The following is a 16,190-nucleotide window of genomic DNA, read 5'->3' as shown; positions in this document are numbered from 1 at the left end:
CTATTGTAGTTTTGTATTCCAATCAGAATTTTGAGGCATCAAAGCCTAATTTCAACGTGAGAGAGGGGTAAAATCGATAGATGATATTGAATTGAAAGCCTTCATCAGTCTCTTGTTTTTAATTGTTGTTAACAAAAGTAACATATAAAGCCTGGAAGATCTGTGTGGAACTGATGGTGACGGCATTAAAAAATTTCACCTTCCAAATGAACATAAAACGTTTCAAATTTATTCTGGAGAGCCTTAGATTTTACAGTCGCGTTATTCGTGATGAAAGGAGACAATTAGACAAGCTAACAGCTATTCGGGAAATATTTACTGTGTTTGTACGCAACTACCACAAATCTTACATCCTTGGAGAAAATGTTACAGTAGACAAGAAGCTAGAAGGATTCTGTGGAAGGTACAGTTTTCGCCAATATGTATCAATCAAAACAAACGAGTATGGATTCTTAAGTGTGGATTCTTAAGTATTTTACCTGTACAATTTGGAAATATACGCTGTGTTGCAACCAGAAGTATTTACCAACTGAGCAATAAACATTTTGATGTTGTTCTGTGACTGTGTAAACCTATATATCAGTCAGGTCGAAATGTGAAAGCGGACAACTGGTTTACTAATACTGGAATGATAATAGAGCTACGAAGGGAGAATTTTTCTTTTGTTGGCATGATGAAGAAAGACAAGTGTGGTGATTTCTCTAGAGTTTGCTATCAGTAAAAGAAGGGCTGCCCACATTTCCTTTTTTGGCTTCCACAAGACTTAACTGTAGTTTCCTCCGTACCTAAAAAGGGGAAGTGAGTGATCCAGGCATCACGTTTGCATGAAGATAATTCGATAGATGCTGACATTGTAGACAAACGGAAGCCATCCACCGTAAATTTTAAAGTAGCGTTAAGTGTGGTATTTTCACAGCGGATAATCCGAATGCTTTGTACAACGTTGCAAGAAATGTGCGCCGCTGGTCAATAGTTGTATTTTTGTAATGATCAGTACAGTTGGAATCTATGCACAAGTGATTTGTTGTGGCATCAGTAAGATCTGTATCAGAAGGAAAGGGTTCCTGATTCAGCTTTGTTATACAGTGTTGTTTTCTTCGCTAAATTTTGCATAACTATTGAAATTTTGTACAGAGTATAACTATGACTTATCTATCAAGAACTCTGAAAAATATATATATTTCTGAAAAAAAAGGGTGCCAGCTTCACAGTAGGAGCTCTTATGGCGTTCTTAATTAAGTTGCAATTACCTCTTAAACTATTACCTGCACTAAAAAATTCTACTAGGAATTTCGATAGAACTCTTCACGTGGTGTCCAGAACTGTCATCAGAACTGTTGTACGAATATATTTATATTTTCTGTAGAGAAAGTGTGTCCCACATTAAATCAATTTATCACAAAACTATTATCGCCATAGAAAAATGTTATTAGGATTTTCGATAGAGCTCTTGGGGTTCTGTTCGGAACTGTCCTCAGAACTGTTGTACAAGTTTAATTTTTGCGAAAATTGACAAAAAATGTTTTCGATAGAATATTTTTTTCGAGTATTGTTGTTTTCTTCGTTAAATTCTGCAGAACTATTCAAATTTTGTACAAAGGACTCTAGAACTATGGCATACCTGTCAATAACTGTGAAAGAAATATACATTTCTGAAAAAAAGGGTGCCAACTTCACAGTAAGTGAAAAGATTTTCTCTTTAAATTGCAATTATCTCGTAAGCTATTAGCTGCACAAAAAAATGTTACTTGGGTTTTCGATAGAACTCTTGGAGTTCTGTTCAGAACTGTGCTCAGAACTGTTGTACTTATTTACAATTTGCGAAAATTGACGAAGAATGTTTTCGATACGAATATTTTTTCGAATATTGTTTTCGTCACTAAATTCTGCAGAACTATTGAAATTTTGTACAAAGAACTCTAGAACTATGCCATATCTATCAAGAAATCTGAAAAAAGTATACATTTGTGAAAAACAGGGTGCCAACTTCACAGTAAGTGAAAAGATTTTCTCTTTAAATTGCAATTATCTCGTAAGCTATTAGCTGCACAAAAAAATGTTACTTGGATTTTCGAAAGAACTCTTGGAGCTCTGTTCAGAACTGTGCTCAGAACTCTTGTACTTATTTACATTTTGCGGAAATTGTCAGAGAATGTTTTCGATACGAAAATTTTTTCGAGTATTGTTGTTTTCTTCGTTACATTTTGCAGAACTATTGAAATTTTGTGGAACGAACTCTAGAACTATGGCACATCTAACAAGAACTGTGAAAAAAATATATATTTCTCGAAAAAGGAGTGCTAACTTCACACGACTCCACACACATGGCACGGAGAGTTCCTCGCTGCCCCATTCCAACCACCCAACTGCCCGCACACGGCACAGCCGGAAACTGTAAGCGCGAGGCCAAAGATAGTACAAGGGTGCGAACATCGATAGATGCTGCTGCTGCGTTCGCGGAGAGAGAGGATAACAGCATAATCGTGATAACCGCAGGACACTAATGACAGAATAGCAACCAAGGGTTAATGCAAAGCATAACATGAGCCAGCCGCGGCTGATCTTTTGTTGTCGTCAGACTTCTCACTGGTTTCATGCGGCCCGCCACGAGTTCCTCCCCTGCACTAATCTCTTCATCTCAGGGTACCACATACCTACAACGACATCATTTATTAGTTCGATAATCCAACTGTCTGCTCCTACAGCTTTAATTTATTCTCGACAGTTCCCTCTAGTTCCATGGAAACTATATTCCCTGATGCCTTAACACATCTACTATCATTGCGTCTCTTTTCCTCTCGGTGTAGTCCACAGATTCCTTTCCTCGCCGTTACTGCGGTGAATCTCCTCGCTTCGTATCGCATCATTCCATGATTCACCTCCATATGATAGTGATGGCGGTTGTCACTGAAACAACCGGTTTTCGGTTTCACCGTTTCTTTTCGTCTCCAGGTTAACCTGACTGTTAACACCGATCAAAAACAACTGCTTTCTGAAATAACGGATTTTCGGATTATTATTGCTATTACCTCCAGTAACAAACGTAAAACTTTGAACAAAGATTGAAAAATTCTGACGAATGTGAGTAGGAAACCACGATCGATACGTGGTCGAATCTTCGGTAGAAATCAGTCTCAAAGTCTCTAGCAAAGATTGCAAAGGTGAACGGGACATGCGTGGTGACAGCGAGAGCGGAAGATCGCAAGCTAACGACCTCTGTTCATCGTCACTTTGGAATGGTATCAATTTTTCACCCTGAAACAAACACATAATCAAGGTTTCAGTTATGATCCCCATTTTATTGCACGCCAATAAAATTATGCGTATATCAATCAAATTTACTTTCTCTTCCAAGATAGATTGTGGATTATTTCTTCTTATATGATGTCGCAAGTCTGTCGTGCCGCCTCCTGTTTTTAGTACACTGTTACCTCACTTCGTAAAATACTTCCAAACTAGGGATGGTACCATTCTGCGATACAAATGATGTACGAAGACGACAGCGAGAAACTACCGCATAGACCATTTGATGGACAAGTCTTACACACTGCACGTACAAGTGTATTATCTAACAGCCGCGCCAAAAGGCAACAAGTACATCATCGTCACTGCAGTAGTGTACCAATTCTTATGTCATGTGTTTGTTGCTCTTTTCTAACTGACGATGTTGTTATTAAAATAGTGCTCATCACTTTTCAGATTTTCTGTAATAAATCAATATTTCATAGCAGTGGAAATTCTACAAGTAAAAATTAATCATTTTTAAAACAAAATTGTGTATAAAAACCAAAAATTTTTGCACCTATGGCAAACGGATATGCCGGTTGTTTTGACCAGGTTATTGCTAAAAGATGAAAAAAAAATCTTTACCGAGATTAAACAAGTATCGAGAAATATCGGTTAATCAGAAGTAAAATACCGCTATCGGGTTTAACAGGTCGGTCTTTCGCATCCCTGCCATACAATCCTGTGCTCCAAACGTTCGTTCTCAGAAATTCCTTCTTCAAATGAAGCTGTGTGTCTAATACTAGTAGACTTCTTTCCGAGAGAATTGCTCTCTCTGCTTGTGCTAATCTCCTTATTATTTCCTCCTCGCTTTGTCAGCCATGTGTAACTTTGCCGCCAAGCTAGCAGTAAAAAATGGTTCAAATGGCTCTGAGCACTATGGGACTTAACTGCTGACGTCATCAATCCCATAGAACTTAGAACTACGTATACCTAACTAACCTAAAGACATCACACACATCCATGCCCGAGGCTGGATTGGAACCTGCGACAGTAGAGGTCGCGCAGTTCCAGACTGTAGCGCCTAGAACCGCTTGGCCACACCGGCCCGCAAGCTAGCAGCATTCTTCCACTTTATCTACTTCGTGATCCCTAATTTCGATCTTAGTTTATCGATAATCTCATTTCAGTTGCACCTCATTACTTTCATCTTTCTTCGATTTAAACTCAATCTTCTGTATGAGATTTTCACTCTGCAGCGGAGTGTGCGCTGATATGAAACTTCCTGGCAGATTAAAACTGTGTGCCCGACCGAGACTCGAACTCGGGACCTTTGCCTTTCGCGGGCAAGTGCTCTACCAACTGAGCTACCGAAGCACGACTCACGCCTGCTACCCACAGCCTTACTTCTGCCAGTACCTCGTCTCCTACCTTCCAAACTTTACAGAAGCTCTCCTGCGAAACATGCAGAACTAGCACTCCCTCATTCTGGAAACATCCCCCAGGCTGTGGCTAAGCCATGTCTCCGCAATATCCTTTCTTTCGGGAGTGCTAGTTCTGCATGTTTCGCAGGAGAGCTTCTGTAAAGTTTGGAAGGTAGGAGACGAGGTACTGGCAGAAGTAAGGCTGTGGGTACCGGACGTGAGTCGTGCTTCGGTAGCTCAGTTGGTAGAGCACTTGCCCGCGAAAGGCAAAGGTCCCGAGTTCGAGTCTCGGTCGGGCACACAGTTTTAATCTGCCAGGAAGTTTCATATCAGCGCACACTCCGCTGCAGAGTGAAAATCTCATTCTGGAAACATCCCCCAGGCTGTGGCTAAGCCATGTCTCCGCAATATCCTTTCTTTCGGGAGTGCTAGTTCTGCATGTTTCGCAGGAGAGCTTCTGTAAAGTTTGGAAGGTAGGAGACGAGGTACTGGCAGAAGTAAGGCTGTGGGTACCGGACGTGAGTCGTGCTTCGGTAGCTCAGTTGGTAGAGCACTTGCCCGCGAAAGGCAAAGGTCCCGAGTTCGAGTCTCGGTCGGGCACACAGTTTTAATCTGCCAGGAAGTTTCAATCTTCTGTGTTTACTAAACTGTCCATTCCCTTCAAGAGGTCCTCAGATTCTTCAGTACTTCCACTAAGCACAGCAGTGTCATCAGGAAAAACATACATCAATAAAGGTTTTGCATCACCCTGGTTCCCAGAGCTTCTGAAAATACACGTTGACTGTGGATATTATATCACAGACACAGTCCCTTTGCCTGTTCAGAGATGTCACTAAGCCCGCCCGAAGATGTAAACAACCATGGTCGAGCATCGCCTATTAGACGGGGCGGGTCCGACAGCCGATCAGTTCCAGTCATTCCACCAGGAAGGAGGTACATGGCTCGTGTTGTCTGTAGTTCAACCACGCCTAGCCGATCAATACCGCGGTTCGATCGCGTCCGCATTGTTACTTTGTGCCAGGAAGGGCTCTTAACAAGGGGAGTGTCCAGGCGTCTCGAAATGAACCAAAGCGATGCTGTTCGGACGTGGATGAGATACAGAGAGACAGGAACTGTCGATGACATGCCTCGCTCAGGCCGCCCAAGGGCTACTACTGCAGAGGATGACCGCCACCTACGGATTATGGCTCGGAGGAACCCTGACGGCAACGCCACCACGTTGAATAATGCTTTTCGTGTAGCCACGGGAAGTCGTGTTACGACTCAAACTGTGCGCAGTAGACAGCATGATATGCAACTTCACTCCCGACGTCCATGGCGAGGTCCATCTTTGCAACCACGACACCATGCAGCTCGGTACAGATGGGCCAAACGACATGCCGAATGGGCCTCTAGGATTGGCATCACATTCTCTTCACCGATGAGTGTCGCATATGCCTCCAACCAGACAATCGTCGGAGACGTGCTTGCAGGCAACCTGTTAACGACTGTACGATACATGAATGCCATCCTCCGACCGATAGTACAACCATATCGCCAGCGTATTGGCGAGGCATTCGTCTTCGTGGACGACATTTCGTGCCCCCATCGTGCACATCTTGCGAAGGACTTCCTTCAGGATAACAACATCGCTCGACTAGAGTGGCCAGCATGTTCTCCAGACATGAACCCTATCGAACATGCCTGGGATTGATTGAAAAGGGCTGTTTATGAACGACATGAGCCACCAACCACTCTGAGGGATCTACGCCGAATCGCCGTTGAGGAGTGGGACAATCTGGACCAACAGTAACTTGATAAACTTTTGGATAGTATGCCACGACGAATACAGGCAAGTATTAATGCAAGAGGGCGTACTGCTGGTTATCAGAGGTACCGGTGTGTACAGCAGTCCAAACCACCACCTCTGAGGGTCTCGCTGTATGGTGGTACAACATGCAGTGTGTTATTTTCATGAACAATAAAAAGGGCGGAAATGATGTTGATCTCTATTCTAATTTTCTGTACAGGTTCCGGAAGTCTAGGAACCGAGGTGATGCAAAACTTTTTTTAATGTGTGTAGTATCACTGATACAGGATGGCCCAGAAAACATGATAGGAAGTATGTTAAGTTATTTATTTCACATGTATTGATGTAAGAATAATTTCTCCATATTGTTATAGCACACATAATGACATTTCAGTTGAATGCCTGATTACCAGAAGTAAAGAAGAAGCGTTATGGAATCACTGTCCTTGGAAGGACGATTATTTATTTTAAGAATGTTTTATGAGAATAACAGCAGTAATGTCACCGTTCGACGGGCATGTCTGTCAAAGTACGGAAAGAAAAGGATACCTAGTGAAGTTGTTATCGCACGGTAAGTTATAGCGCTTGGAAGTTGAAGTGATTTTGAAGCTGACATATGGTCGATTTTCTGGTCCTCATATCATACTGATTTTCATTTTTGATTCATGGCCAGATCTGAATCTACCAGGAATGTTTGGGATGCAAGAAGCAAGGCGTGGGAACGTGTCCGGGTATTCTGTGATGATCAGCTAATCACATCCATTCGACAGGTGTCCCAACAGTTAATTACATCCAAAACATCATTTCAAAGACTAACGAAAGCGGTGGGGTTGAGTCCCTACAAGATCCAAATGTGCCAACCATTCAAAGATGGGGACACTATGTGGTGGAGAGATGACACAAACTACATGATCCAGGAACTTGAAGATGGTGCCATCAGAGAACACAAGATCTGGTTCAGTGATAAGGCCCATTTTCAGTTGAATAGTTACGTGGACAAACAAAACTGGCGCCAGTTGGGTTCAGAAAATCTTCACCTCAGTGTCGTCTCGCCACTGCATCCACAAAGGGTCACGGTGTGGTGTGCCATATCGACAAATCGGGTAATTGGTCCGATATTCATTGACGGTATGGTCGCAGGAGTGAATTGTCGAGAGTTGCTGCGGGGGCACTTTGGCGCAGAAGTGGCCCGTCGCAACATGACTCGCCGGTACTTCTTCATTCACGATGGGGCTGACCCCATAGGACTGCTGACGTTTGGTGAGCGTGGTCCCCACACTGTCCGGACCTCAATCCTTGCGACGTCTTCTTATGGGGTTACATGAGGGACAGAATCTACAGGAATCTCCCTAAGTCACTGGAGGACCCGAAATCTGCCATCAGAAGTGAGATTGATGCACTTGAGTCCGTCACACGCCAGCACGTTACGACAGAGTTTCGGAACCGGTTGTATACCACTCTAGCCTGGGACGATAGACATTTCGAGAATCTTGTACATTAAATGTCATTCTTATCTGTATTCAATAAAATAGGTTTCATGTTCTTGTGTGTTGTCTTTTTTCCACAAATGTCGCTTACTTTCTGTTATGTTTTTTGAATCACCCTGCGTCTTTTTCCACTGAATTTAAATTCCACTCTCTAACCTATTGTTGTATCAGTCAATGTCAGTCATTGCTTCTGCGATGCACAGATTGAGCAGTACAACAGAAAGACTGCATCCTAATATTCGTTCTTGGTCTCTCATTCTTGCCGTTCCCTCTCGCCTCTTGCCCATATTGCACATTACCCGTTTTTCCCTATAGCTTACTACTATTTTTCTGAGAATTCGAATATATTGCATCATTTTACGTTGTAGAATGCTGTTTGTAAATCGACAGATATTATGAGGGGGCTTTATTTTTCGTAAGTTTGGCTTCCTATATCCAATAGAACGACAGAACTGCCTCCCTTATCCTTTTACCTTTTCAAAAGCTAATTTAATAAGGAGGCTTTTACGTTTCCGAAAGCAAAATAGCCCTTTAACAGATCCTCAATGTTCCTACCGAGCGAGGTGACGCAGTGTTTAGCACACTGGACTCGCATTCGGAAGGACGACGGTTCTGATCCGCTTCCGGCCAGCCAGATTAACGATACTGGCCATCAAAATTGCTACGCCACGAAGATTACGTGCTACAGACGCGAAATTTAACCATCAGGAAGAAGATGCTGTGACATGCAAATGATTAGCTTTTCAGAGCATTCACACAAGGTTGACGCCGGTGGTGACACCTACAACGTGCTGACATGAGGAAAGTATCCAACCGATTTCTCATACACAAACAGCAGCTGACCGGCGTTGCCTGGTGAAACGTTGTTGTGATGACTCGTGTAAGGAGCAGAAATGCGTACCATGATGTTTCCGATTTTGATAAAGGTCGGATTGTAGGCTATCGCGATTTCGGTTTATCGTATAGCGACATTGCTGCTCGCGTTGGTCGAGATCCAATGACTGTTAGCAGAATATGGAATCGGTGGGTTCAGGAGGGTAATACGGAACGCCGTGCTGGATCACAACGGTCTCGTATCACTAGCAATAGAGATGACAGGCATCTTATCCGCATGTTTGTAACGGATCGTGCAGCCACGTCTCGATCCCTGAGTCAACAGATGGGGACGTTTGCAAGACAACAACCATCTGCACGAACAGTTCGACGTCGTTTGCAGCAGCATGGACTATCAGCTCGGGGACCATGGCTGCGGTTACCCTTGACGCTGCATCACAGACAGGAGCGCCTGCGATAGCGTACTCAACGACGAACCTGGGTGCACGAATGGCAAAACGTCATTTTTTCGGATGAATCCAGATTTTGTTTACAGCATAATGATGGTCGCATCCGTGTTTGGTGACATCGCGGTGAACGCACATTGGAAGCGTGTATTCGTCATCGCCATACTGGCGTATCACCCGGCGTGATGGTATGGGGTGTCATTGGTTACACGTCTCGGTAACCTCTTGTTCGCATTGACGGCACTTTGAACTGTGGACATTACATTTCAGATGTGTTACGACCCGTGGCTCTACCCTTCATTCGATCACTGCTCAACCCTACATTTCAGCAGAATAATGCACGACCGCATGTTGCAGGTCCTGTACGGGCCTTTCTGGATATAGAAAATGTTCGACTGCTGCCCTGGCCAGCACATTCTCCAGACCTCTCACCAATTGAAAACGTCTGGTCAATGGTGGCCGAGCAACTGACTCGTCACAATACGCCAGTCACTACTCTTGATGAATTGTGGTATCGTGTTGAAGCTGCATGGGCAGCTGTACCTGTACACGCAATCCAAGCTCTGTTTGACTCAATGCCCAGGCGTATCAAGGCCGTTATTACGGCCAGAGGTGGTTGTTCTGAGTACTGATTTCTCAGGATCTATGCACCCAAATTGCGTGAAAATGTAATCACATGTCAGTTCTAGTATAATATATTTGTCCAATGAATACCCGTTTGTTATCTGCATTTCTTCTTGGTGTATCAATTTTAATGGCCAGTAGTGTATGTTTTCCGTGATATTCCTAAATCACTCCAGGTAAATGCCTGTGCACTGTCTCCGAGTATAGAGAGCGGCTCAATAAGTCTCGACAATCGCAGAGATACTGCTCAGCAGAACGATACCACGAGGCGCCGTTGAGATGCTAGGAAGAAACCGTGACTCCCGCAGTTTCGAGGTGCCACCGCCGCGCCTCTGCTCTGAAATAGCATCGCCAGAGGCTATGAGGGCAGTTCTGTTCCAGGTCGGATCCTGACCACATCCAGGAAGTTCCTGTCGGAGTAACTACGCTGTGCTGTCTACTCGCCGTGACTCAGCCAGTGTCAACTGTCGGGAAGTGAAGAGACTTCCGTCTCCTGTGTGCTGTGTCTTCGCGCCAACGCTATCAGAACTGTCTCTGTCGATGCATTGTGGACATGGGCCAGCGGCTAGTCAAATATTTAACAATGAAATTCGCTAAACAGCCTTGCAATTCAGAAGTTATTTTATTTTCGCTACCATTTTCGCCAATTCATTATGCCATCTTCAGGCCCCATATGCAGCTCGCAAAAATAATCTATATTGGCACACGGCGGCCATATATTTCTGGATGTCATGAATTCGCACTTCAATTGCTCCTGTCGAAGACTTGACTGCAAACCAGTTGCGATCAAGCCTTCGAAGAAAGCACTTGAAGTACTTCCCCAAATGATTTTAGAAGTTCTCAGCTGCTCTTATCTGTCCCTTCTGCCTTATTTGATTGAAAAGTTTGTCAACGTCTTTCAAACCCTGAATCCCCTACGACTTCCAAGTCAATTTCTACAGAGCGTGCTGTAAAGTAATGCCAACGAAATTTTTAATGTGAAAACTCTTAAATCATTTTAAATAAAAGAAACGTTTTTAACTTTGAACATTTTTATTCTTCATGTCTACTATTTATTCTCGACGAGAGACCAGTTTGTTTATACCGTCACTGTTGAATGTTTGAGTGTCTTGTGCGGTTTGGCATCGCCATGGAGGGAAGAGAGAGTGCTCCGTGTGTGGACAAACACTTCCAATTCGAAACTCGGTTACATTGCGCTGTTTCTCACGCACCAACATAGTTACCTTACTCCCCCCGCCATGTTATACACTACAATTTGGCAAAGGGTTGAAGGTATGCAGAAATTAAAAATAAGGATGTAGAACGATAATAACATTTGCATTATTTAAAAAACTTAAAGCGTTTTCACATGAAAAGTTCGGAGGCATTACTTTTGAGTACGCCCTCGTAGAAATCGATTAGGAAGCCACAGGGATTCAGGGTCTGAAAGACGTTTTCAAGCCTTTCAATCAAATAAGGCAGAAGGGATAGATAACAGCCATTCAGAATTTGTAAAATGTTTTGGGGAAGTGGCATCCAAACAATTACTTAAATTGGTATGCAGAGTCTATGAGACTGGAGACATACTGTCAAACTTCCGGAACAATTTCATCCACAGAATCCCGAAGAGAGCAAAGGCAGATAAATGAGAAAACCATGGCATAATTACCATAACAGCTCATGCATCCAAGATGCTTACAAGGATAATATGCAGAAGAATGAAAAATAACACTGAAGAAGGAAGAAAGATTCGGATTTAACGTTCTTCCGCCATCGAGATCATTAGAGACGAGCAGAAGCTCGGATTTTTCCAAGTATGGGGAAGGAAACTGGCCGTGCCCTTTCAGGCTGTTGTGTACGGCTTCTTCGACACTGAAGCGGCTAGTAATAATAGAGCTAATTAGAATACTCTGAGTAAGTAATACTTTATTAATTACAACGAAAGTTATCGTTGCTTCCCAGGATCTGCTGTAGCTATGAAATTGCATATGTGTATTTGCGGTTCAGTACACACTAAATGAACCACAACTACTGAGTGACGAATCGATACAAGTTCAGAATGGCGGTACTGTGGCTACATTACAGTCCCTAAAAAACACTTGTTAACACAGTTCTGATAGTTTAACGCTAAAATGTGCTAAACTGCCGTGCAACTGAGAAGTTTTTTCATTTTATTTTCGTTACCAGTTTCGGCAACACATTATGCCATCTTCAGGCCCTATATGCACCTCTCAAAAATAATCGAAGAATTTCTTCTTTTACCACGTTGATAGGAGTCCATCCCCTTCCTCCCCGTCACCCCCAATCGTGGAGCCCCTCAATTTTCTCTTATGACCTGTCGGCCGCCTCCTCCTAGTTTGATAGTGAATGTGATTCTTTTTTACTCATACTGTTGACGTTCAGTGGCCGTGGTGATGTAGCGAATAGAGCGGCCCTGGGCATTCCTGTTTCCAATGGCTCTGAGCACTATGGGACTTAACATCTGAGGTCATCAGTCCCCTAGACTTAGAACTACTTAAAACTAACTAACCTAAGGACATCACATCCATCTATGCCCAAGGCAGGATTCGAACCTGCGACCGTAGCAGCAGCGTGGTTCCGGACTGAAGCGCCTAGAACCGCTCGGCCACAGCGGCCGGTATCCCTGTTTCAATCGTGAGCAGAAACAGATTTCTCCTCGTTCCAGTCCTTCCAGGACGGCTCCATGTCCACTTAGCCTACTATCAGACTGAGTACCGCTGATCTTCACCGGGGGTAAAGGCGGCTAGGCTGATGCAGTCGCTACTCTCCCTCTTCTAGCGCCGCGGTGAACGAAAGGCTGCATATTACTTGCTGCCAGACCAGGAGCCCGGTCATTGATTGAGCACCACAAATTTTACCTTTCATTGCTGACGCCTTTTGTTCCCTTCAAAAGCGAAATTTTGACAGTGGGACAGAATAAGCAGCTAGTTCACGAAAGAAGACTCCGGCAAGAAGGCTGAAACGTTCAGTCATAAGATTCTGCAAGATTAACGAGGTACCAATCACCAAGAGGTTTCAGTATCAAGGTAAAGCGTGATACAGAATGAGTCGAATCTACGCTCAGGGCACCTGACCCCCCTCTAATGTAGCTTTTTGGTCGATAAATAATAAACCTTACTGATACAGAATGCTGTAAATTCCAGGTTTGAGTTGCCCTAACTCGACTTCCGAATATGCAACTTGTCGTGTTCAGTAGACATAATAAATCCGCACGATTCTTAAAAACGCGACTGATTTCCACGGAAGTGGCTGCTGTGAAGGGAAGGAACATCACGTTCTTTGACTTTTCCTGTGCATGCCTATCATTCCTAGCCACTTACTGTCTGTATAGGAGGAAAGACATTACACTTTCTCTCTCCAGAATACCCCACTTTTTAAGCCATTTACAGTGACATTTAAAACATTTTCCTGAGTGCAGTATTCGTCCATGTTGTAGCATATTAGTAGATGATCAAATGTTTGGACTATTTCCCAGCTGCAGGTAGCTTTCTTCTCGTGTCCTTACATGACCAGATTTGTTCTGCATTTTGAGACTCGTGTTCTTAACTTGGCCCCCTCGATCTCCCAGTCTGACTCCGCTAGACCTCAGTGCACGGAGGTTTACCAAGGACACTGTAAACAGAACAAATGTTCGAAATCTGGTGAATTTGAGACAACGGATCTACGCCGCAGTAGACGCCACAACACCTGCCATGCTTATGAACACATGGCGAGAAGTCGAGTACCGTTCCTATATCTGTCGAGCTACAAATGGTACCCACTGAGCCGTGCTGCGCGCCTCGCGTTGGTGCTGTTTGTAGGTTTCCGCCCTCTGTTGGAGGCACACCGTATCCTTTAGTTGGCATGGTTGCGGTTGTTTGTCTTCTTCTCGTCTCGACTGGCGCCACTCGTTTCGCAAGCGTTGCCTGTCTGCTAATGACAGCAGCGGCGGTTATTGATATGTAGTAACTGTTGCCCTATCTCTGGGGCGACATCATTGTTTTTCCGTGTCGTGTGAGTGTGGCAGTTCGGTTCGGGACTCAGGAGGAGCCAGGTCCGCGCAGTGCGCGAACACGCCGGGACCGCTGGTGGCGCGCATGGACTAACGCATTGAAGGACTGTGATCACGAGGGTGCACTACCTCGTCGTAAAGCAGATCCTACAGGCTTTAAGATGAGTGCATTTCAATTCAAGCAGAGAAACCTCCACCATTGTGACATCTCGCGATTCTCCAGTGACTTGGGTTTGTGTTGCTGCTCTTAGTGTCGCTGAGGCAAAGAGCAGTGGGTGGAGTGCTTGGGGAAAGCGGATCTGATTGTGTATTATTTATTACCATAGCTTGTAATGCCCGCATTAAAGGTTATGTATATCTAGTTAATAGTTCCTGTCGCCTTCTGGAATAAATCTAGCAGTGTAAGGGTTGTGTTACAAGGTTACCATCATCTTATTTCACCCGTTTGGTGGTCAGTTGCTTGTTTCTTTTAATTAGCCTTTGCTTGTATTTGCTGTTTTACAGCAGGTTTCTAAATTTTTATATAATTGCTGTTCCTGGAGTATAAGGCCTTCAGACATGATTTTGGTTATTTGCTTTGAAAAAATAATTCGATATTTGTATTTTAGCAGTAAGCCTTAAAACCTTATTTACTCCCATTCGTGGCATCTGATACCTTCTGCTGTGTTTGTGGCCACTTTTTTAATATTTCAATACCTGTAAGTTGTAATTGCAGCTAGTTCTTAAACATTCTTAATTTACTGCCATTCTTGGCGTGTACGGCATTCAGCCGTGATCACAGTGGCTTTTTCCTTTTTTAACGTTATCTGTACCTGTATTTTATGGTGATATGCTAAATTGAAACGCACTGAAAGCACTATTAATTACACAGTTGTTTATTCTTTCATTAATAAAGTGTGCTATTTTTTAAATTTATTATTGAGTCTGGAATTACTGTTTTAAAAATTAATGTGTGTAGCTGTAAAAGGCAACCAATAGTAACCGATTCCCGCCCCGTCCACAATCGTAACCGAATCCTGCCTTCCCTTGATTATCAGGTCACACCCGCATTGAACTGTACCAAAATGCATAAAAATGTTTGAGCTCATGTGTACAACGATGGACAAATAAACTTATAAAAATTAATAGGCACCGAAATATAAACAAATGCTTTGTGTACCTCTACCTAGGACACCCTGTATTACCGCCTCTGTGAGCACTTTTGTTTGTCAATCAGCAGGAGAACTAAGTCTTTAAGAAGCTCTTAAGGTCCGATGCTGGATGCATATTACTACGAAGGTTGAGCACCGGGGGTCGCAAGAAGACTTTATTGGGCCTCAGTTCGGCGACCACTAGTCTAGTCACTTTGAATAACCCTGTACTTAGTATGAAAGACAGCAAGCAAAAATACAAAAATTCTGAATGGGTCATGTATATATAACTATTTCAAAGATACACTATTTCTCTAGAATCTCTTGAAAATGTTGTTGTATGGAAGAGTATTTAGTACGCCTTGTATGGTATGCAGCTAAGAGATTATCAACAAAAGTGCGCGGTTAATATACAGAGTGGCGCACATAAAACCGGCCCTAACCGGAATGAGAAAGCGCGTGAGTAGCAATACTAGCTTGTCAGTTTCTTTGCCACCTTCCAACAGCAGTAGCGTGTGAGTAGTTCATACGGAAAGTAGTCATTTTCAACCGTGCACTTCATTGTCATTCCTTACTCCATTGAAGAACGTGTGTTCATTGTTGAAAAATACGTGCGGTCTGAATCCATTAAAGTTGTTCTTGACTTTTCATAAAAAGTTTCCTGAAAGTAATATTCCTGGGGAATCAACGATTCAGATCTAGTGAGAAAGTGACGTTCGACAGGCAGTGTTGTTAATTCATAGTGAAATAAGACACCAACTGTAGGTACACCTGAAATTGTGGCAAACGTGACGGCACACATTGAAAGAAGTCCCTACAAGTCAACACGACGATTGTCACAGCAATGTGGAATATCTCGCAGATCATGTTAACGCATTCTTCATGGCTTAAAAATGAAACCTTATAGTGTGAGTGTTGTTCAGCAAATAAAAGAAGCGGACAAGGGTAAGCGTACACATTACTGTAATTGGTTGCTGGAAAATGTCGCTGGGGGACATCTTCATCCGTTCCTCCGTTTTTCTACGGATGAAGCTTGGTTTCATCTGCAGGGTTACATTAATTCACAAAACACAGGACACTGGGGTACAGAAAATCCCAAGGCATACTGCAAAAGCCGTTATACGATTTAAAAATTGGTGTATGGTGCGCTGAATCTGGTAACAGAATTATCGGGTCATTGTTCTTCAACAAAACTGTCATCACACATGTTTACTTGCAACTCTACAATGAATTTTCGGCT

Source organism: Schistocerca americana, chromosome 4 (genome assembly GCF_021461395.2).
Source record: "Schistocerca americana isolate TAMUIC-IGC-003095 chromosome 4, iqSchAmer2.1, whole genome shotgun sequence".
NCBI lineage: Eukaryota > Metazoa > Arthropoda > Insecta > Orthoptera > Acrididae > Schistocerca > Schistocerca americana.
Note: the sequence above shows the minus strand (reverse complement) of the source record.